The sequence below is a fragment of the Gopherus flavomarginatus genome, chromosome 3 (assembly GCF_025201925.1).
Source record: "Gopherus flavomarginatus isolate rGopFla2 chromosome 3, rGopFla2.mat.asm, whole genome shotgun sequence".
In the NCBI taxonomy this organism is placed as follows: Eukaryota; Metazoa; Chordata; order Testudines; family Testudinidae; genus Gopherus; species Gopherus flavomarginatus.
In genome coordinates this window covers 111,641,776-111,664,979 of record NC_066619.1, presented here as the reverse complement: position 1 = coordinate 111,664,979, position 23,204 = coordinate 111,641,776, and the positions used below count along the sequence as shown (strand labels likewise).

The 23,204-nt window shown below is 39.1% G+C and overlaps 1 protein-coding gene across 44 annotated transcripts in view; it reads right to left on the bottom strand.

The window, feature by feature from the left end:
- PTPRD (protein tyrosine phosphatase receptor type D) overlaps window positions 1-23,204 on the bottom strand; it is a 1,732,597-nt gene that overhangs the window by 577,321 nt on the left and 1,132,072 nt on the right. The gene's annotated exons all lie outside the window — the stretch shown is intronic.

Here is a 23,204-nt window from a genome sequence, read left to right as displayed (position 1 = left end):
CTGGTTTTGTAGAGAGTAGAAATAGTTAGCATCTGTTTGATACTTCTCTTTTAAAAACTGCCACATTGCTGATTCCTGTGGCACTAGGAGTACCTACTTATAATGCAATTGGTTTTAAATTTTCTACTTTTAGTACAACAGGTTCTGTGCCAGGCCCTGACTCAGGGAGGCACTTAAGCATAAGCTTAACTTTAACGCAGGGCTTTAACAGAGAGAGCTTCACATAGGAAGTGTCTATACCTCTTGCAACAAAACCTACATATTTTTCTTTTTTAACTTTCTTAGGAGACATCACAATTTGGTTTTTTGTCTATCTTTGTCTAATAAGGTAGTGATAATCTTCACTTCTACACCGACAGCTACTGGAGATGGTTGAAAGGGAGCTCATTTTAACGTCTCATCTGGATGAGTCAACCCCCTCCTGCAGTGTTAGCATTGGTTTCTGACGCCACATCCTGGTGAGGGATCTGAAACCAAAGTCTCCTGAATCAGAGGTAAAAATGCTACCAGCTGAGCCATATAGACATTTCTTTTTCTTTCTGATAAGACGTACTGACTGTGGAATCACTGTGGCAAGTTGTAAATGATGTATGAAATTAAAAATCCTCCACCCAGTGCAGAGAGAGAACACAGATAACGCTGTGCAGTTACTGCTGTGTTGTGGTATTTGCTGTGATATTTAATTCAGATATATCTTCCAGGAAAATTACCAAGGGCAGAAATTTTAAACAAATGTAACCCTTCCGCCCATCTGAGTTGGCAGCAACAAGGGCCGGGTTCGGTATCTAGGGGTTCTGGTTCAATAACGTAATGCAAAACCGGCTCGAGCCTCCACTCAGTGACTTGGGACAATTACATACCACCCCCCGGGCGCCTCTAAGAGGCAATACTTCCCCTCTCACAAGCATGGAGTCTGAGTGTAGCAAAATCCTTTTAATAAAGGAGGGAAACAATGCAGCATTATGTTGGGGAAACACCACAAACAGAATTCATAACACAAACCATGAGAAAAAGACCCACCTCCAAGTAAGTTTGGCAGTATCCTTTCCCCCAGGGTCTTAAGTCCAACAACCCAAAAGATCACCCCAAAGTCCCAAAAGTCCAACATCCCAAAAGTCTCTTGAGTCCAGCAACCCAAAAGTCTCTGTCTCTGGTCAGTGCAGCCCCTGAGTTCAAAAGTTTATCCGCAGAGTTTTACCCCCCAGCTTGGGTGGAAATGTGGGGGGAAAAAGGGGCATGCAGGGTGTTAAGGGGCACCTTATATGGTCCAAAGCCGACTGCCGCACCTCTCCGTGGGGTTCTGCTGCACCCTTCACCAGAAGCCACTCCACTCAACCAGCTGCCCCGCGAGCCACTCCAGCCATCCCACAAACTGCTCTGCTCTGCTTCACTCCACTCGCTGTCCTGCAAACTGCCCAGGTCCACTCCACTTCACTCCATTCACCATCCCGTGGGCCGCTCCAACCATCCCACAAACTGCTTTGCTCTGCCAGCTGCTTAGCAATATATCTTCAGGCTCTCCCACTAGTTAACACAGCACTCAGTGATCTCAGCTCTTAGTATTTTTAGCTCTTTAGTGATTTCAGCTTGTAGTAGGGGAGTCCCAGTGCTCGTGCACCATTGGAGTGAATTCAGCACAGCAGCATGTAACTAGATTCTTAATGGAATCAAAATTAGCTCTGCTATTCAACATGGGAGAGAGGAGATGGTGCAATTGGTGTTTCAGGCCCTCAAAGGGGGCCCATAAGATCAGATACAAATACCTGTCCCCAACTTCTCTCAATTCACTGGGTTTTGGAACCCATGTCCCTTGTCTAGCGAGTGCTACTTAGTTGATGGTGAGTCCTTCTGTCATAAAACAGTTCCACTGGCCTTGATTCACATAATCAGGGTAACAATACTTTATTCTTCCTGCCTCAATAACAGAGAAACTGGGGATCCCACAGCAGCCAAAGTGACCATTTGGGTGGCTGTGGGCTCATGCTAGGTGGAATTGGTGTGCCTTTGCAAAGAAGACCAGCCACTGAAGTTCTTTTCCACAGCTCACCACAACTCACCACTAGATGTCAGAGTAGAGCTCATCCTGACTCTGCTTACACAGATAAGAGAGATAGGACAAATATTACCATTAAGGTACATTTTATTTGTTTGTTCTTATTTTTCCACCCTTCATTTGAGCAATGTCCTGCCTGGTGTAGAACCCTACACATACACATCTGTGTCCCAATACTCAACCACCAGAAACGTACAAAAGCCTTTAGAAATATCAAAAATGTTTAATAGAAGAGATAGGACTGAAACAGATCCCTGAACCAGAAGACCTTGAACTCTGATGGGTGGAAAGTGGTTTTCAAAATCTATTCCCAAAATGCTTTGTGGCTTGGTCTAAACTCTAGCAAAGAGCGATATTTAGAATGTTAAGCACAGCTTTTAAAGTCTTCAGTGTTATGGAAATGAATGATTCATTTGGATTCTGTAGTGACATCTAACACTACAGACAAGATAACTAAACAAACAGACAAAAACAAAAAAGAGATGAGAGAAAACCTCCATATCAAGATTTTTCTGTTCTCTTTTGAAATTTTGAAAATTGCCCTATTTCACAAAAAATATATGGAAATTAGTATTTTTCTTCTCTTTGGAAATTTGCATGCAAACCAATTTGCTTTCACATGTGATATTTTGAAATATTGCTACAAAAATTAAGAAGCGGAGAATTATAAAATCATTTCCTCTCTCCATCTAATGTAAATGGTCATGATAACCACAATTTAATTTCAGTTCCTCACTTCTACCCTGATCGCTAATCTCTACCAGGACTAGTTCTAAAGCCCCAAACTTCTGAGCAGCCCTTAAACAGCTGATTTTAAATTTATTTATTATTTTTTTTAACAAATAATCTATGACAGAAAAGATTTTACTTCTCTCCTCCCTTCTCCTCTCCATGCCATAGATATAACAGGAACCTGAGTCAGATTAGAATGGGTATTACTTGGCTGCAGTTCAGTAATGTATTCTGTATTCAGTGCTGTACCTGTGACAGTTTGGAAGTCCAATATCTCACTCACACAGGGCTGGAGCACCTGTGTTATCCCATTAGCGTGCTCGGAATCCAGATTTTTCAGTGATAAATACAGACTTAATTTCTAGCCTTGGCAGATGTTGCCATGTAGGATCTTAAACCACCATGATTCACAGAAAAGGCATTTTCGATCATTTTTAGAGGTTTTAAAAACTGTCAGCATTAGTTCTTCCTTTCCCCTTTTTCTTTGGCATGGCATAAATACAACAATGCTATATGTTCAGGTCTATGTAGGCAATCCAATTAATTGCTTCACGTGAGATAGAGTGGATAGCATAGATACCACCAGAATGTGATTGTTTCGGTTACTGGTTGATGAGACATCCTATAGATTGGGCTCCTTTTCTGCAGTCACAAATAGAATTATGTCTCAGTCCCCATTTATGAAGAAGGAAGGCGATCTGCCATGCGATGTGTGTATGCATTGACCATATTTTCCATGAGAGTGAAAAGCCATTGGGTTCTTTGATTGAGACCTTGATAGGGTATTTGTTTGGGACATTGCTATCCTTTCACCTCACATGCCATTGATCTTTGGGGCAAAATCCCGAGTCTTCAAGCTCTTGCACTTGCAAGCCAAGGAGGTTTTCTGGATTTGAGTCATAATCTTGATATGTTACTTAGGTCTTCATGTATTGGAAGATCCTTGGTCCCTCAAAAACAAGAGTAGTCCTGAAGGATTCTCATGGCCTGGTGAATTTGGGATGGGTGGAAGTGCATCAGCATGGGAAACCACAGTTGTGGTGTTGGTTTTACTATGCCCATAATGATCTGCATGATAGTGTTTGAGAGTTGACAAGAAATGTGGGAGCTATGTGTCCAGAAGAGTGAGAAGAATCCTGTGGTAAACAAGTGTCAATGAAGAGGTCCTTAGAGTTTTTGCATTGGCTCCCCCAGGATGTTCCTTTCACTTTCTGGGGGAGATTTACATGCATCATTGCATCATGGATATTTTTCAGGTGCTAGTGGTATGTGATCTAATGTCACATCAAGATATTTCAGGTTGGGTTTCGGTTTTTTCTGCTGGCTACAGGAGTCCACATGAAGCTACACCCTAGCCTTTCAACTGTTTGATGGAACACTGACACAATAGTCTTATTGGGGTTTGGTTTTATTTGCCAAGAAATAGTCTTCCATGTTTGTAAGATCCTTGGTCAGGAAACATTCTATGATCAGTTAATTTTGTGCCTGTGTATACGAACAATGTCATCAGCATAAACATGTTTTTGTGATGATAATTGGGGAAAGTCACTATTGTAAATGTTACACAGGATCAGTGCTAGGACTTATCGTTGTAGTAGACTGCTAGTAGAATCAATTTTACCAAATGAACAGGCAGATTTCTAACCAGGCCGCAGCTGCACCAACCATGTATTAGGATGGGATTCCAGTGAAAACTCAAGATTGGGGCAGCTTTCTTAGACTTACCTTATAATTTCTGACACCGTATGGAGCAATGCCCTTTTTCTGAAAGCCAGCCAAATTATCCCATGATAAATTTCTTCAGAGAAGTTCTAACCAGTCATAGGTTTCTGGTATTCTTGGTGATCAGGTCAGCAGACCATGCGCTCCTTCCCTTTTTCAGGCCTGTACAGTTGGACTAATGGTACTAAGGGGACCTCTCTTTACAAAGCAGAAAGATAGGAAATATAGTACCAATAAAACAAATGTTATACCCTCTAATACATATCAACAATAGCTTTTCTTAAAAATATGTTCCATAAACAGAATCCCTGATGAAGTCTGATGGTATATAGTGACTTTGCCACTCATGAGCAATAGGGTCATCCAAACTCATGCACTAAAATCTTTGCACTAGCATACCTAGCCTTCATATGTATAGTTATATATTTTACTGTGCATAAAATGCCAAAAAAGAAAAACAACCCAATGTGACATTAAAGCCGAGGGTTAAAATAACACAATGGTCAGTCCCAAAACAGTAACTCTGCCATGTTGTGCATACTACATAGCTGGTGCTGTATATCCAGGAAAACAAACAACAACAAAACAATAGTTTACACTATGCATTTTTTTTAAAAAAATCTCAGAATAGAAAAATACGACACGTGCAACATGGCTGTTAACTTGCTATAGGGATCTTAATTTCTGCATTTCCTGACTTTTTGAATGGGTATATTGTCATTTTGACACATAGGAAGTTTTACATACAACTCTTGCTAACATTAATGAAAGTAACAAAGTAAAAATCTTACCTGGGAATGGAATTGCACCCCTAAGCCTGTACCACATTTTCCTCTTCATATTTCCTCACTGGCAGATATGCTATTCTTTTATCAAAATCGATATTTATCTTGAAAGCAATGTTTAATTATATTTATTTTATTCATTAAAATCTCAGTAAATATCAGTAAAATATATAAACAGAAGAAAGAAAGGAAATATAGGCCCTGGATGTAGATCAATATCCTGTCTCCAACAGAGGCCAGTACCAGAGAGATGCTTTAAGGAAATGTACACTTTATTTCCTGGTTCTATTTACTTAACATGGGTCAGGTTTACAAAGGTCAATACCCCTGATATATGACAAGGGTCATTATCCACTCAAGTGGCTACTGTTTCAACATGGATCAAGAATGGAGCTTGGCCAAGGGATTAGTTGAGTTCAGTATATCCCCTCAGCAGATTCTGCTGTAGAACTCCTCTAGAACTTCAGATATAAAATAGCACTTCCCACCCCAGGTGGAAAACCTTAAGGGAAGGCTATATCAATACTATCTACCCTAGCTTGGGATGAATCCCCCTTGCATGTGCTGGGTAATGAGGCAGCCCAGGAAGGTGCAACTTACACTTCCTTATACCAACCCTAGTCAATACAACTTAAAAACAACAACAGCAACCAGTGAAAATTTTAGTGGTAGAGTAATATGAGAAGAGACACCTACATTAACAAATGGCTTCTGGAAGATAAAATTTTGTCTTAAGTAAATAATCTTCTCCATCAAAATAGCACACACACACAAAAGTTCCTTGATCTATTTTTATAGCTTGGAGTGCAGCCCGTCTTGCAATGTTTCAGGAGTATTTTCTTAAGTAGAGCACATTGTTTCGGACTAGGTTCAGCAGGAAGTCTTTTTAGTGTGTAAGCTCTTCAGAGCAGGACTATAGCTTTGTATGTTTTTATCCAGCATGTAACACAACAGGATCCTGATCTTGATCCCACTGCCTATAGGTGCTACTGCAATATAGGCATTCATTAATAATTTTCATTATGTGACAATAGGCAGAGTTTGATGCTTGGTATAAGACAACAAGTCCTCACCAAGCTTGAAACGAAAGCTACATAACTGTTGCAGATTCAATAAATTATTCCTTAACAAAAAAGTAATCCCAAAAGAACACTAATCCCTGAACACCTCCCTATGTCTTCTCGTGAAGCTTGCCTTCTCTTAGGGGTCCTTTCTGTCTGCCTCACCCTCTCTGGCACATGGCTTCTCCCACCTCTCTTTTATTCAGGGTGGAGTTTAATGAGACACTCCCACCCTGATGCAGCAGTATTTAACCTACAGTTCCTTGCTGGATTCCAACACTTGCTAATAGAGTGGAAAAATAGGAAAAGTCCACAACCCCGTTATATTTGGGCTGATTTGAAAGGCATATACTTTTCTTAGCATGCTGCCTACTTGTTCCCAAGTGGGAAGCAACAGGGGCAATTTTGTGACAGCACCACAGGATGTGCCAAAGATTTGAAGGGGAACATTTAAATCACTAACATCTGGCTGAAACAGAGAGCTTTGCTTTATTCAGTCTTTCAGTAATGCCTACTGAGAATTTGATTTGTGTGAACGGAAGAGAAAGATGTTTTCCCAGCAATGTTTCAAATAAACACTCATTTTTACCATGAATATGTCCCTAAGTCTCATTTGTTTCTAGATGCTGGATAGAGTTTGTGTGTTAGGATATTTACTCATTTAAAGGTTCTGCCAAAACAGAAATTACTATAGGGGATTCACAAAGTATCTGCTAGAAATAATATCCAATGTGGATCCTATTTGTTGACATGATACGTACTCTGAACTTTTATTTGTAACAGATAAGAATCAACTGCTTCAAAATTTGGAGCAATGTCAGTAAATCTCAAGTTATTATGTCTTTCCTAGGTGTATTCGTCAGCTCTTTTATTACTTTTTCCTGCTTCATATTTTCCAAAATGATATGTATTTTATGAATGTTAAAGAAAAGTTAAAAAATCCTAAGACAATTTGATAAAGGTACCTGAACAGTGAAAACTGGAAATATAAAGAACTTAGAAATGGCCACAGAAAATTAGAACAATAGACAATCTAGTTTGACTGTATCTCTCTGATAGTGGCCAGCACCGGTTACCTCAAAGAAAGGTGTAAAATCCTATAATGGAGAATTAAACAAGAAGATTCTTTCTAAAGCTGTGAAGTGAGTAGTTGTCATATGTCTTCAAATATTGCTTAGAAATTTGTAACTGAACTTGTAAAACTGCAGATAGTCTTATTCTTCATATAAATGTTTAATCTTTTTAAAATTTAAATGGGCTTTTGACTTAATATGATCTTGTAGAAGCAAATGCTATGAGTTAAATTTTGCATGATGCATAAAAGTGTTTTGTTTTAAAAGTTGTTGCCTTTTAATTGGATATCTTCTTATTCTTGAATTGTATAAGGGTAAGTAGGAGTGTCCAGATGACCATATCTATACCATTCATTATTTATGTTCCTTTCATCATGTAATTTCTTATATTGTTTTTTTCTCTAAACTAAATGGGTGGGATTTTAAAAAGTGCCCAAGTGTCCCAGTATTAAAAGTCATCCAATATTCCTAAACTTTTAAATCTTCTGTCATATAGAATTCTTTGCATGCCTCTAATTATTTCTGCTGTCTTTGTCTAGACTTTCTTCTTTTGCTGCTATATCCATTTAAAAATGGGTACCATGAATTGAGCACATGGTATTCAATGTCAAGGTAAACCATCAATTTAAGTAATATAATGCATTCAGTGTTGTTCTCTGTTCCTTTCTTAATACAGCCTTACATCTTATTTACTTTTTTGACCATCGTTGTACATGGAGTTTATTTAGCTAACTTAGAATGACACTGAAAAAATGCTATTTACAATGTTTTGTATATTTATAATATACTATACTAATTAGCAGAGATTTAAATCCAGGAAAACTAATTCACTGATTTGTCATAACAACACCACCACTTTATTTAATATATACGGACCGTGTGCTTAATCTTAATAAGATATGTTTAGAAATCTTTAGAGTGACTTTGCAAGGCCTTTCAGTGGAAAGTCTGTTTGAAACAGGACTATATCAAACTGAACTAGGTACCTTTTAGTTGGTGCTGGCAGGGTCTATGTAGGGCAGTTAGAGCATAACATTAGCATAGTCTACAATTCATATCCCCATTGTCCAAACTGTGCTGCTGTGTAGACAAGACTCAGATAAAGATACACACCATTTCTTGATGGAGGGGCTATCTATAGTGATCATTACTGTATGTATCAAACATCTTAACGTACAGACTACAAAATTTGACAAGGCTTATATCTCTCATTGATAAAAGCCCTGCTGGAAGCTGCTCTCCTCAGTGACATAGCTACTACCACATCATATTGACTAAAACAGTTAATGTCGTTGTGAAGCAGATTGACAGTGATAGGAGGATGGGTATGAGCTGAGGGTGAAGCTAAGACACTGCTATTGAGATCTTGCATATAGCCTGTGCGTATAATATTTTGAAGGTCCAAGATGTTTAAGGTTACTGATTTTGGTTTATTTTATTTTGAAGTAGATTTTGAGGATTCATTGGTTCAACCATTTAAAGTCTAAGATAGGCCTTTGTCATTTGCCTTCTAAGACACAAAAAAACAGAGAGAAGATGCCTCAAGAAACCGTTCTGAAGCCCTTATGGATTTTAAGAGAGAGACGATGTCTATGATTATAGGGAGCTTTTTAGATAGTAGAGTTATCAGGTATAGACTGGCTGAAACTTAAACTTTCTGTTTCACAAGAAATTTTGATTTTTAAAATTTGGTTTCTGTTAGATTTGGAGTGAAACCAAATTTTTAGAAATTTCCTGAGAACTAGAAATTCTGCAAATGTTCATTACAGAAATACTGACAACTGTTTTTCTGAAACAAAACATACTTCCTGGCTCAACTCCACCATTGAGCCACCAGTGGCGGACAAAAGTGAAACTGAGAAGAATCATGTCAGTTTCACTCAACACTTGCCATGGCTTCAAGAGCGTGTCACTCCAGGGCAGGTCCACCATGCAGACTACCCTAAGCTTTGCACCCAGAGCTTCCAGACTTCTTGGTCAGCTGGCTCTCAGGGCTGCCCAATTCCCACAGCCTGGTGAGCCAGTTACCACCAGAGTCAGGCATCCCAGCTGTCCAAGGAGTCCAGAAACACTGGGGCCCATGGCCTCAGGCAGTTTGCACAGCAGGACTGCCCTAGAGCTGCAGATCCCAGAAGTCCATACCAGGAGTACCAAGCTCCTGGCTCAATGGCAGGGCTTCTAGGATCCTGCTACACATCATGGAACCTAGACTCTGAAGGCCCTGTCAGAAGCTGGGGCTCTCAGGGCTTCCATTGCTGCCAGACTCCAAGAGCTGTGTACCATATGAGCCCAGGGTCCCCAGAAGCCCACCAGTAAGTGAGACAAGCTGGCAATGAACGAGGCAGGTTTCCAATGGAAGTTCATTGAACTCTATAGATTTCTGTGAAACATTTCAGGTTAAATGAACTGGCATTTTCCAACAAAAAATTCCCAACCAGCGCTGGCCGAGTGTCATAGGGTACTAGTGGGGAGGGGGACACACTCTGAAGAGCATTTCCTATGGGGCATTGTTTGAAGTGACTGAGTTCCATACTTCCAAGATGTAAAGAAGCCATCGTTCCAGAATTATATCATATTTCCTTGCCAAAGAACAGCATTGCTCCACATCCGTATCTCAAGTAAAGATCTTCTCTTGTTCCTACTCCAGTTTCTTTGTTCCTGCTGTATGATGTGTGCATTTAAAATGTGCAGGGCCTCTGCAGCAGGCTTTCCATTGTAAAAAATGTCTCATATATTAGATTCTTGGTGTCAATAGCATTTTGATATAATGCTGAATTACAATGGAAATCCTTTACAAATACTCTGTCACACAACCATAAATTAATATGTCAAGAACATGAGGTGCTGACCTCCCAGCATGAGCGAAGAGAAGGAGGTGAGTTATGGGGATAAATCTCTTAATTAGAGATGTTTGTCTTCTAGAATAAAACATTTATGTGGAGAAACCGTCATGAATTATGTTTAGCATTTTCAGATGTTTATCCATGTACAACAGAGAAAGTCTAGTCTGCACATATAAGGAGTTGTAACATTTTTGAATAAGACTAAATGTTGAATATAGCTGATTAACAGGATCTTGATTCATTTGTTTCCTAAAGAAACAGGGGACAATTTTTTAAAAGTACAATTGTAAAATTGCAAAAAGAAGTTTGTAATTTCTGCAAATCATAGTACCTAGTACCTGTACACAATGCTGCGAAGTAACACTGCACACTGCCTTAGGTACAAGGGTTTTTTTTAAAGGTAACTGTATATATGTTTCAAAAGGAAACATTACACTCACTTTGCAAGAATGACTGAAGCTCAGTGATGTGAACAATACTACACAGTGTATGATGAGGAAAATAATAATCAAAGAGAACAATCACAATAGAATTGGAACATCCCACACACTGTAGACTGCTAGAAAATTACAAAAGCAGTAGTGCTCTCTTATTCTCCCCTTCCCCCCCATCCACTCCCTCCAACTCCAAATAAACAGGAGAGGAAAAGAAAAGAAATAAGCAATAACTCAGACCCTAATATCACTAAGCTTAGATACTGGCTCTCTGCCAAGCATCAGCCTTAGGATTGGCTGACTCAGTTTGTAGAGGAGATGGGAGGGCAAGAAAGGTGTGGAATGCAAAATATTAGAGATTAATCTTGGAGTTATAATTGAATATTTATCCTCAAAGTTTTATTTTAGGAAAAGGTGTTTATTTCTGGTTCTCCCTAAACACTTTTGACAAAATAATGGCCCAGGCTCTGTCAGTGACCATTAGCAACTCACAGTCCCAGCTGCAGCCTGATTACCTACAGAGAAACACATTGCACAGCCAAAAGAGTAATAAAGAGCCTGAAGAAAATTAGGATCCTTCATATGTTCAGTTCTACTGTACAAAGAGCCAAATTTTGTGCATACACAGTTCTCCACTTGGCCACATTTGATGGCAGACTTTGACACAAAGTAGAAGAATATAAATATGCTTAGCAATGGAAAAAGGAGGAGAGATCAAATACTATAGGATAACACTAAAGAGTTATGTATGGTTTTTGAATGAATAAAGGACAAGGTTTTTCAAAAAGTGGGTTCCTAAAGTTTGGTTTCTAAACTCATATTTAGGCATTTCAATAACTGGCCAAATTTTCAAATATTTGAGCAACCAATAGCTCCCACTGAAGTCAATCGGAGTTTCTTGGGTGCTTGTCATTTTGAAAATCAAGCCACCTATTTAAGCACCTAAATATGGATTTTAAAAAATCATGATGTAAAATATTTCAAATCACTGAATCCCTGTAAAGGTGGCAATAGTTCTCTCAGTTGTAGACTCCGCTAGCAAATACTCTACCTTGACGCCATTATGTGACATTGCATTCAGTGCAGACTGACAAAATCAACAGTGTTGTGAAGTAGGCATTGTGATAGAACTTGCAGGTAATACTGCATTAAATGGTCTCCTTTACAATTTACAAACTCAGTTGTGTGTGTGTAAATTGTACACACCACACAACCAGGAATTCATTCTCATTGCCCTCAGGAACGTCTTTACATCTCAAGGCTGAGGACATTTGCCAGGGTAGTGTGAGCAAGGCATGAACTGAAGCCAGTTGCGTCACTACTGCCCTCTGGATTAACAGAAGGTTTCAGTTTCCAGTATCTGTTAGACTCAACCTTTCCAAGCAGAAATATTCACAAAATAAGAAACCCAACTGTTAGCATAATTTTATTGATGCAAGACATCTGTATATAACTTGTTGGCGTCTGGCAAGGATTCTAACATGTAAAATTCAGTTTTGCAATTGCAATTTCCCAATTAGCAGAGAAAGTATGTGACTGTACAAGAAATGTTCACTCATTACAACAAATAAGGGGAGGGGGGAGCATGCATGGAGAGCTAACTCTTTGGAAAAATATTACATGTACATACATGCACATATTTTCCATTGGAAGATATAAATGACATTGGAAATTTTTCACAACAAAAAATTAACATCATAGCATCGAGTACAGAAAATATGGTGGATTCCATTGTGAACTTTTTGGCAGAGGTTAAACTCAGCTCAAAAACTCATATACCAAACACTCCAGGCTATTGTAAAACCCTTTAAAATTCCTAGCAATATTTTTCAGAATTAGTCTGTTTTAGATTACTATTGAAATCCTTCCAGGCTAATGAAGTTATTCAGTAATATTTGAAGGTTTTCTTTAGTATTCCTGAAGGACTTTTAAAGTAATCTGATGGATAATAATATACTATTTCTAAAGTATATCTGAAGATAATAATAGGATTCTAGAAATTTCAGTGGTACACTGGAGAATATTAAAACTCTCTCTGAAGAAATCCCAGAGGATAATTTTACATTTACAATTTACTAAACAAAAGGGACTTTTCCATTAGAAAAAACAGAGCTCTGCTATTCAGTTAAGTGGAACCAACAACAACGACTTCTTAAATATATGCAACTAAATTCCCCACATCAAGCAGCAAACCATAATAAATGCATTATGCAAGAGATAAGTGAAGGTGAACACTGTGCTTACAGCTATTTCTGATGGAAGAAGCCAGAGGACTTGGAGTATGGCTTGCCAATCAGATGAGGCAATATGAGCATCCACGTAAGAAAAAAAATAGACTATCAATTGTATAAAAGTACTGCCAGCTGCAAGATAATGAGGGTTAAATACACAAGAAGTCTGTAGGGATTCCTGTATTGTTTCCGAGCTAAATGCTGAATTATCCTCATCTCAACAAAGTCTCGAGATTGAGCTGGACAAACAATTAGAACCACTTATTCACTGAATTATTGCCTTTTTCCTGTTTGTGAAATGTTCATGAACATATTTTTATTTTTATAAATGATTATTATTTATTATAGCCTGCCAAAGACTTTATGGAAATACCGGGCTGTGGGTTGCAGCATCTGTATTCCCAACACAAGTTTGCTATTACCATTGTGTGACCAGTCATTTTCATTGTGTGATATTGTTTCTGGTTCCTGATTGGAAGAGAATAGCTGTAATAAGGAAGGGAAGGGCTTGAAGGCTGAGCTTTGAGTCTCTCATGCAGAAAAAATGAGACATTTGCTGAGCTAGGAAGAGAGAGGAAGACCAGACTAGGGAAATATAAAAAAAAAAAACTTTTTTCTATGTGACTTGAGTCAGGCCTTCCCTGAGGCAACACAGTTAGAAAAATTAGACTACTAGAATAGCTGGGGTTAGATTTTTAAAAAAGGGCTGGTTTCTTTGGTATGTGCAGCTAGCCAGCTCCCTCTTCATAATCTGGGAAGCACAAAGACCGTATTAAATAACAGTCTTTTGCAGTGTAACTGGAAACTCACCAGATTTGGGCTATTTCAGACTGAAAGGGGTGGGAGGCAAGTGCCAAAGTCTCAAAGCCCTCATAGTGAATGACCTGTCAACCCCCCACCCCCATTTTTTATAATGAGAGAGATCTCTGAGGATATATGATATATATCCAGTAAATATCAATTTAGCTATGTAATCTGTTAGCACCAATCACTGAAGTTTTCATATTTTCCTTTTCCAGGTCCCAGATTACAAGCTCTGAACCTTGTATACTTTTTGCATCATGAGTTTATAGATTAAAAATTGCTTTTCCTTGCTGAACAATTTCATGTGTATTTTTTTTAATATTAGCATTATAGTAACATTGAGAGGCCCCAGTCAGGGTTGGGATTCTGTTATGCTAAAATTGAATGAGAATAAGAGGAAAACAGTTGGCTTTTCCCAAAGGTTTCTTCTTCTACTTCTTTCTCTCTCTTTTTTAAAACAATATAGGAGTCTCTTGCTTGAAATGAGTTTTGAGCTAAGTCAGGCAAACCTCACAGGGCAAGAGTCTAAATGGGAGCTACAGCTCTGAGAATCTAATATCGTCATTGATCAAAGCATTGCCGTGTCACTGTGGGATACTGAGTAGAGTGGAATATAAAACAAGCCTGCTAACTCCACCACACTTTGCAACAAGGTAACAGCTAATGGCACTACTGATTTACCATATGAACCAATAGAGGAACTAAGCACCATCACAAACCTCGTCAACTGCTCCAAGCACAAAGCACATTTGTCTCACTTGCCTTCTCTAACATATACACAGCAACATGAAAATATATTAAAAAAAATAAAAATAAAAAAAAACAACATAAACCCTCCGAAAATAAAACACTCCACTACAAACACTTCTCCTTCTCGGAAGAGGATAAGAGAACCAACAACATGTGACAGACCCTCAGATACTCTGAGGAGGAGTGTGGTGTAAGAACCTATAAAGAATAGAACAGAACAAAATAGAATAGTTTATAGGCCCAAAGGAGAATTTACACAAATGTGTGTGCATATGAGGTCTGATCCAAAGCTCACTGAAGTCAAAGTACAGACTCTCATTGACTTCAGTGGGCTGCGGATCAGGCTACAAACTGTGAGGGGACCATCTCTGGGATAGGGCTGAGGCTAGCCACAATATTCCCCCAAACTCTGCTTTTTACTCTGTTCTTACTAGTAAGAATAAAAAGAACGATAGAAGGTGCAGTTTCAGGGGCAGAAGGTGGAGAGGGAAACACGGGACAGGAGGAAGAGACTGAGAAAAGGGGCCAAGGAAGTGTAAGCAGGGTCTGCATGAACTCTCCCCTAGCATCTAGTGACCTCAGGAGAAGATTATATTTGCATAGACACATCTACTATGCCTGGACCAATTTGCTTTGCCAAAAAAACCAAACCAAACCAAAAAAAAAAAACAACAGTTGTGGCTGTGGGTTAAAACTCACATTAGTGAATGCATATGTAATGAGATGTTATCCTTATTGCCATGTAGACAAACCTTAAGAGCTGCAATGACTAAGACGTGGCTAGGTAGAGGAACCTCAGAACATAGCCTCACCAAAGTGAGTAAGACCAGCAAGGAATGGCAGCAGTGAGCAGAGCCAAAGGTGGCCATGACGGGCAGAGGCCACAGTAGCAGTGAGATTCCCTGCAGTCTGGTGACATCACTAAGAGCTGAAATTGCTAAGAACTGGGCTCAGTGGTGGAACCTTAGAACACAGCATCACAAAGACAGCAAGCAGTGTCAGCAGCAGGGGTGAACAGTGGAAGTGAGTTGCAAGCAGCAGCAGAGATAGTGGGCAGGGGCAGAAAAAGAGGCATTGTTCACTCCTCCCCTCTTTTTCAGGCATGGGAGGTGAATGCACCCCTGAATTCTGAGACTTTGATGACTTTGGACAACCAACTGTGAATGTGATGCAGCAGAGGGAAAGGGAAGTGGCCTGTTAAAGGGACATTTGTGAATTGGACTTTCACATTGCAAGTTGGTAAACCGAGGCAAAAGAAACTGCTCAATGTACTGTGGCAGTTTACTTGTGTTTTGCATGCTTCTTGAATCATCGTTGAGGCATTTTCCCAAATTCCTGCTGAGATCCCCTTCCCTTTTAATACAAGTTTTCTTTTGTTATATGCCGTGTAGTTATGGCCGTGTCGGTCCCAGGATCCTAGAAAGACAAGGTGGGTGAGGTAATATCTTTTATCAGACCAACTGCTGCAGGTGAGAGAGAGAAGCTCTTCTTCAGGGCTTTGTGGCTCGAAAGCTTCTCTCTTTCATCAGGAGCAGTTGGTCCAAAAAAAGACATTTCCTCACCCAGCTTCTCTCTTCTTTTGTTGTAGAGATTTCAGTGTTTACAGATGGGGAAGGATAGCCTCTTAGCAGTGCCTGGGGCAGTGTTTAGTTTTACCAGATTACTGAGTAGGGGTTCCGGCCTGTTCTGGTTTGTATTGTTAAGAGGAACCCCTAGATATTCAACCTGGCCCTCATTACTGCCGACATCACCTGGCAGAAGAGATATCAAAGGACTGCAAGAGAGATATCATGCCAAAAATCTCTTCAAGCAGTAAACTGTTATGAAACTTGGCTGCTAAGGACTACTAGGAATCCCAGTAGTTTTACTCTTCTCCACAATTTTTGGTCTGAAGCCACTTCGTGTTCACTTCCAACATCTTCCAAATTGGGGGGGGGGAAATCAATTCAAAGGGATTGAAGGGAGGACATAACGACATAACATATTAGACTTTCAGTTCTAATTAGGGTTGTTGATTAATTGCAGTTAACTCAAACAATTAACTCAAAAAATTAACTGCGAATAAAAAAAATGAATCATGATTAATCGCACTGTTAAACAACAAAATACCAATTAAAATTTATTATATATTTTTGAATATTTTTCTACATTTTCAAATATATTGATTTATATTACAACACAATACAACGTGTACAGTGCTCACTTTATATTATTTGTATTACAAATATTTGCACTGTAAAAATGGCAAACAAAACAAATAGTATTTTTCAATTTACTTCATACAAGTTCTGTAGTGCAAACTCTTTATTGTGAAAGTGCAACTTACAAATGTAGATTTTTTTGGTGATATAATTGCACTCAAAAACAAAACAATGTAAAACATTAGAGCCTACAAGTCCACTCAGTCCTACCTCTTATATAGCCAATTGCTAAAACAGACAAGTTTGTTTATATTTACAGGAGATACTGCTGCCTGCTTCTTATTTACAGTGCCACCTGAAAGTGAGAACAGGTGTTCACATAGCACTTTTGTAGCATTGCAAGGTATTTACGTGCCAGATATGCTAAACATTCACATGCCCCTTCATGCTTCGGCCACCATTCCAAAGGACATGCTTCCATGCTGATGATGCTTGTTAAAAAAATAATTAAATTTGAGGCTGAACTATTTGGGAGACAATTGTATGTCTCCTACTCTGCTTTACCCACATTCTGCCATATATTTCATGTTATAGCAGTCTCAGATGATGATCTAGCACATGTTCATTTTAAGAACACTTTCACAGCAGATTTGACAAACGCAAAGAAGGTACCAATGTGAGATTTCTAAGGACAGATACATCACTTGACCCAAAGTTTAAGAATCTGAAGTGTCTTCCAAAGTCTGAGAGGGACGAGATGTGGAGAATGCTTTCAGATGTCTTAGAAGAGCAACACTCCGATGCGGAAACTGCAAAACGCGAACTACCAAAAAAGAAAATCAACCATCTCCTGGTGGCATCTGATTCATGTGAAGAAAATGAACACACGTCAGTCCACTCTGCTTTGGATCATTACTGAGCAGAACCCGTCATCAGCATGGACGCATGTTTTCTGGAATGGTGGTTGAAGCATGAAGGGACATATGAATCTTTAGCGCATCTGACACACAAATATCTTGCGATGCTGTCTACAACAATGCCATGCGAACACCTGCTCTCACTTTCAGGTGACATTGTAAACAAGACATGGGCAGCATTATCTCCTTCAAATTGTAATCAAACTTGTTTGTTTGAGCAATTGTCTGAAGTACGACTGAGTGGACTTGTACATTCTAAAGTTTTATATTGTTTTATTTTGGAATGCAGTTCTTTTTTGTACATAATTCTACATTGGTAAGTTCAATTTTCATTATAAAGAGATTGCATTACAGTACTTGTATTAGATTAATTGAAATATATATTCTTATAGTGCAAATATTTGTAATAAAAATCAATATAAAGTGAGTACTGTACACTTTGTATCCTGTGTTGTAATTGAAATCAATATATTTGACAATATAGAAAACATCCAAAATATTTAAATAAATGGTATTCTATTATTAATAGTGCAATTAATTGCATGATTAATCGTGATTCATTTTTTGAATCACATGATAAATCGTGATTAATTTTTTTAAATCGCATGACGGCCTTAGTTCTAATGTGCTGTAATTATTATGAATTTTCATCCAAAATATTGCTTCAAATCTCATAAAGATCCTTTTTTGAATGTTACAGTAATATTAATTATTTGTTCACTTTTTCTGAATTCTAGTGTTGTTAGCATAACTGATTGCAGCAAAGAATCCTGTGGCACCTTATGGACTAACAGACGTTTTGGAGCATGAGCTTTCGTGGGTGAATACCCACCTCGTCGGATGCATGTAGTGGAAATTTCCAGGGGCAGGTATATATATGCAAGCAAGCTAGAGATAACGAGGTTAGTTCAATCAGGGAGGATGAGGCCCTGTTCTAGCAGTTGAGGTGTGAAAACCAAGGGAGGAGAAACTGGTTTTGTAGTTGGCAAGCCATTCACAGTCTTTCTTTAATCCTGCGCTGATGGTGTCAAATTTGCAGATGAACTGAAGCTCAGCAGTTTCTCTTTGAAGTCTGGTCCTGAAGTTTTTTTGCTGCAGGATGGCCACCTTAAGATCTGCTATAGTGTGGCCAGGGAGGTTGAAGTGTTCTACTAAAGGTTTTTGTATATTGCCATTCCTAATATCTGATTTGTGTCCATTTATCCTTTTCCGTAGAGACTGTCCAGTTTGGCCGATGTACATAGCAGAGGGGCATTGCTGGCATATGATGGCGTATATTACATTGGTGGACGTGAGAGGGGATGAACCGATGATGGTGTGGCTGATCTGGTTAAGTCCTGTGAAGGTGTGGCTGGTGTAGATATGTGGGCAGAGTTGGCATCGAGGTTTGTTGCATGGATTGGTTCCTGAGCTAGAGTTACTATAGTGCGATGTGCAGTTACTGGTGAGAATATGTTTCAGGTTGGCAGGTTGTCTGTGGGCGAGGACTGGCCCATGACCCAAGGCCTTTGAAAATGTGGGATCATTGTCCAGGATGGGTTGTAGATCCCTGATGATGCGTTGGAGGGGTTTTAGCTGGGGACTGTATGTGATGGCCAGTGAAGTCCTGTTGGTTTCTTTCTTGGGTTTGTCTTGCAGTAGAAGGCTTCTGGGCACACGTCTGGCTCTGTTGACCTGTTTCCTTATTTCCTCGTGCGGGTATTGTAGTTTTGAGAATGCTTGGTGGAGATTTTGTAGGTGTTGGTCTCTGTCTGAGGGGTTGTACCTCAGTGCTTGGCTGTAGACAATGGATCGTGTGATGTGCCCGGGATGGAAACTGGAGGCATGAAGGTAGGCATAGCGGTCGGTAGGTTTTTGGTATAGAGTGGTGTTAATGTGACCATCACTTGTTTGCACCGTGGTGTCTAGGAAGTGGACCTCCCGTGTAGATTGGTCCAGGCTGAGGTTGATGGTGGGGTGGAAGCTGTTGAAATCGTGGTGGAATTTTTCCAGAGTCTCCTTCCCATGGGTCCAGATGATGAAGATGTCATCAATGTAGCGTCAGTAGAGAAGGGGCGTGAGTGGACGAGAGCTGAGGAAGCGTTGTTCCAGGTCGGCCATAAAAATATTGGCATATTGTGGGGCCATGCGGGTGCCCATAGTGGTGCCACTGATCTGGAGATATATATTGTCATCAAATTTGAAATAGTTGTGTGTGAGGATAAAGGCACAGAGCTCAGCAGCCAGTTGTGCTGTGGCATCATCAGGGATACAATAACTGATTGGCAAATCTCAATTATTTTTTAGGAAAAAGAAGATATAGATCTGAAAAGAGGCATTCTTGTTATAATTTAGATTCCAAGAAGTTCTGTAATGATGAAATTTAGACAGAGAACCCAATCTTTTAAAATGATCTTTACAGTCCGAGAACACTACACCGACATTTTTAATCATAATATAAATTTAGGTCCTTTTGATAGTGCCTTGCATCAGTCGACTCTGCCTCTAAGTTTCTTTGAGAACTTACTATGCTGAATGATTGTTTTACGTGGAGAAGTTAAGAATGACATTTTCAAAAAAGGAAAAGAAAGAGCTGTAAAAAAAAAGGGGAAGAAGGACAAATAGAACTTCGGGATACACTGCTGGATAAAGATGTGATTCAAATTCTCACTGCCCTGTGCTGCTCTTCTCTCAGAATTTCTTGGGATGTTTTCAGTCTGCATCCATTATCACAGCGCTCTAACCTGTCTTTTCATCTCACCCATCATCCATCTAGTCTTCTTTCTCCATCATCATATTTTGTGCTCCTTGGTTGCTATTCTGTTATTAGTCACACTGAACAATCATCATCTATTCTGGTCACACATTCAAACCCACTGCCAATTTTTTCATTTTTGACAATTTCTACAATGTCCAGGACTTTGATTCTGTTCTCATATTCACAGCTCCATTGTCTTCTGACTGTTCCTATTCACATGCAAATTGCAAACTGTATGCATTGTTTTTTGGCTCACAATCAGGTTACAACAAGAGGGCTCGAATGTAGTTTTGCGAAAGTGCTTTTGGACAGTGCACAATTGCAATATTGACTTTTCTCATTTAAAATGTGGATTATCAATTAAACGTATAGGCAATGAGTCACATTGTATCATGTTAATTGCTTGACAATGTGTTTCAGTTAATTTCTCAGGGATGACACACATTTGTTGGTATTATAAATCATCAGTTTATAAATCATCAGTCAGTTAGCATCCAGAATTCCTTAATATTCTGAATTACCCTTATTCTGATTAAAGTGTTGTCTTGCTCCTGGAAAGGTTGGGATTGCTTGGAGTGGCATATGAAGAAGTTCCCTTTCCACTTTATGAAAATTAGGAAAGCTTATCCCAGATATTCTCTTTTTTAAAATACATAAAAACAAAAACACGAAGAGTGCAAACAGAACATTTAATATAAAACCAACACAAAACAGCAATGGTCATCTCTCCATTCACACTTCAACTGTTATACAAACTGTTATACAAACTGCTGCAATGTTTTGGAAAAAGATGCTAGACTGGAAGCCAGCTCAGTGCTGCTCACCTGGTCAATACAGAATAAATTAAGATGGTCTTCTTTCTCCAAGTCAACGAGCACCCTGCCGTCACAAGTATATACTCTAAGCCTCTGCCAGCCTGGGAAGCAAGAGGTCTAGTGGGATTTAGCATATAGCTGAAGGGTAACAGAAGGGAAGTACAGCCTAATTTAATCTGACCTCAAATCATGACACATTCTGGCAGTCAAAAAAAGGCAGTTTTAAAGCAATTCAATTAGGTATCTGGGTATATTTACCAAAAATAGTTCTTGCTAAAATTTTCAAAAGTGTCTAAGTGATTTAGGAGCCCAAGTCCAATTTCAAAGGTAATAAAACATATTCCCAGGGGACTAAATACTTGTTGAAAATGGGAGTTAGACTCTTAAGTCACTTACGTCCTTTTGAAAATTTTACCCATCAGCATTAACTCAGCTAACTCCAACAAATATGCTTCTTATCAAAAAACAAAACTAAACAAACCACACAAGGACAATTACGCCACGAATGTATTGAAATAAAGTTAAGGACCTAGTTTTGTAATTTATATTGTATTATTAGTATTTGGGCTTAGTTAAACTGTGTTAAATTCCTTTGTGGATTCACTCATTTTGAATTAAAGTGACCTAAATTTATTGTAGCTTAATTCAGGGGTTCTCGACCTTGTTCTTTCTGAGGCCCCCTCAACTCCACGGCCCACCTGTGCCAGAACAAATATTGTTCAGCATATGAAATTCAGGGCCAGCGTTAGGGGCGAGAAAGCTCAGCAATTGCCCATAGCCCCATGAAGTTAAGTTGCTCAGTCTTCAGCTTCAGCCCAGGTGGTAGGGCTCAGGGCCTTGGACTTCTGCCCCACATGGTGGGATGTTGGCTTTTTGCCCTGGGCCGCAGTGAGTCGAACTCTGGCCCTGCTTGGCGGACTCCCTGAAACTTGCTTGCAGCCCCCAGAGTGTCCTGGACCCCTAGTTGAAAGCTGCTGACTTTATTCATTTTGGAAGTGAAATAAAATAAACTGAAGGCTACTTTAATTCGGAATAGGAGCATACACATAAGTTTGAATGTATTTTAATCCAATTTTAACTTTCCTGAGTAACCCTGTATAAAAACACCCTTTTATTGGTTTGTTCATATGGTATGGAATATGTCAAAGTTACCTATACATACCGTATCAGCTCCCTCAGCTAGAGGATACTGAGACTTCAGTTCAGGACAATGCTTAAACACATGCTCAAATCATCCCTGTTCAGGCTAGTATTTAACATGTACTTAACTTTTGAGCAGATGCTCCCGCTGATGTCCAAGAGAAAAAGTGCTGTCCTGAATAGAGAAGTTGTCCTGAATCAAATCCTGAGCTAGTGGAAGTGCTTCTTTAGCTCACTGGATAAATACATTGGGTTGAAATCCTGGCTCCACTGAAGTCAATTGAAAAACTCCCATTCACTTCAGTGAGGCCAGGATTTTATCCATTATTTTGGAGTCCAAAACTGTGAGTTGTTTCCGTAATGTTACATGCATATACATTAGCTGATGACTATGGTGTCTGTATGTATACAGGCCACAAACACATTAATATATTTTATAGGTTTCCAAAATAGAAGGTGATCTCACATGCTTGTGCTGAGTTAGTATAAATGGTAGACCAATATTTCTTGGCAGGCTGCCTAAACTGCCTATATCTTTATGATCAAATTTATTGTCAGAGTTCCCTTCCCCCAGTGATCTCACTGATGGTGGCAACAAAACCTAGTGCAAACCTGTATTCTTTTTAATTTGAATATTTAAACCGTTTACACAATTGTATATATCACAAAACAGATCCATTTTTGGAGAATATAAATGTATTTATTCTTTTTGGTGGATTGTGTTCTTTAAAATAAAATGAAAATTATTAAGAAAGAAATAAAAAACATCACAGATAGCTCAAGAAAAACTGGACAAGAAAGGAACCAACATAATCATTTAGCCCCGTTTTTGTCCTACATGGCATATTAAAAACCACTACTGAAAAATATCCAGTCAACTGGTATATTAGCATCTAATGTTTTTCTCACTGAGACCAGCTGTAATCTGGAATTTAACAGCTTCTCTCTATTGGTTTGGGGTTGTAA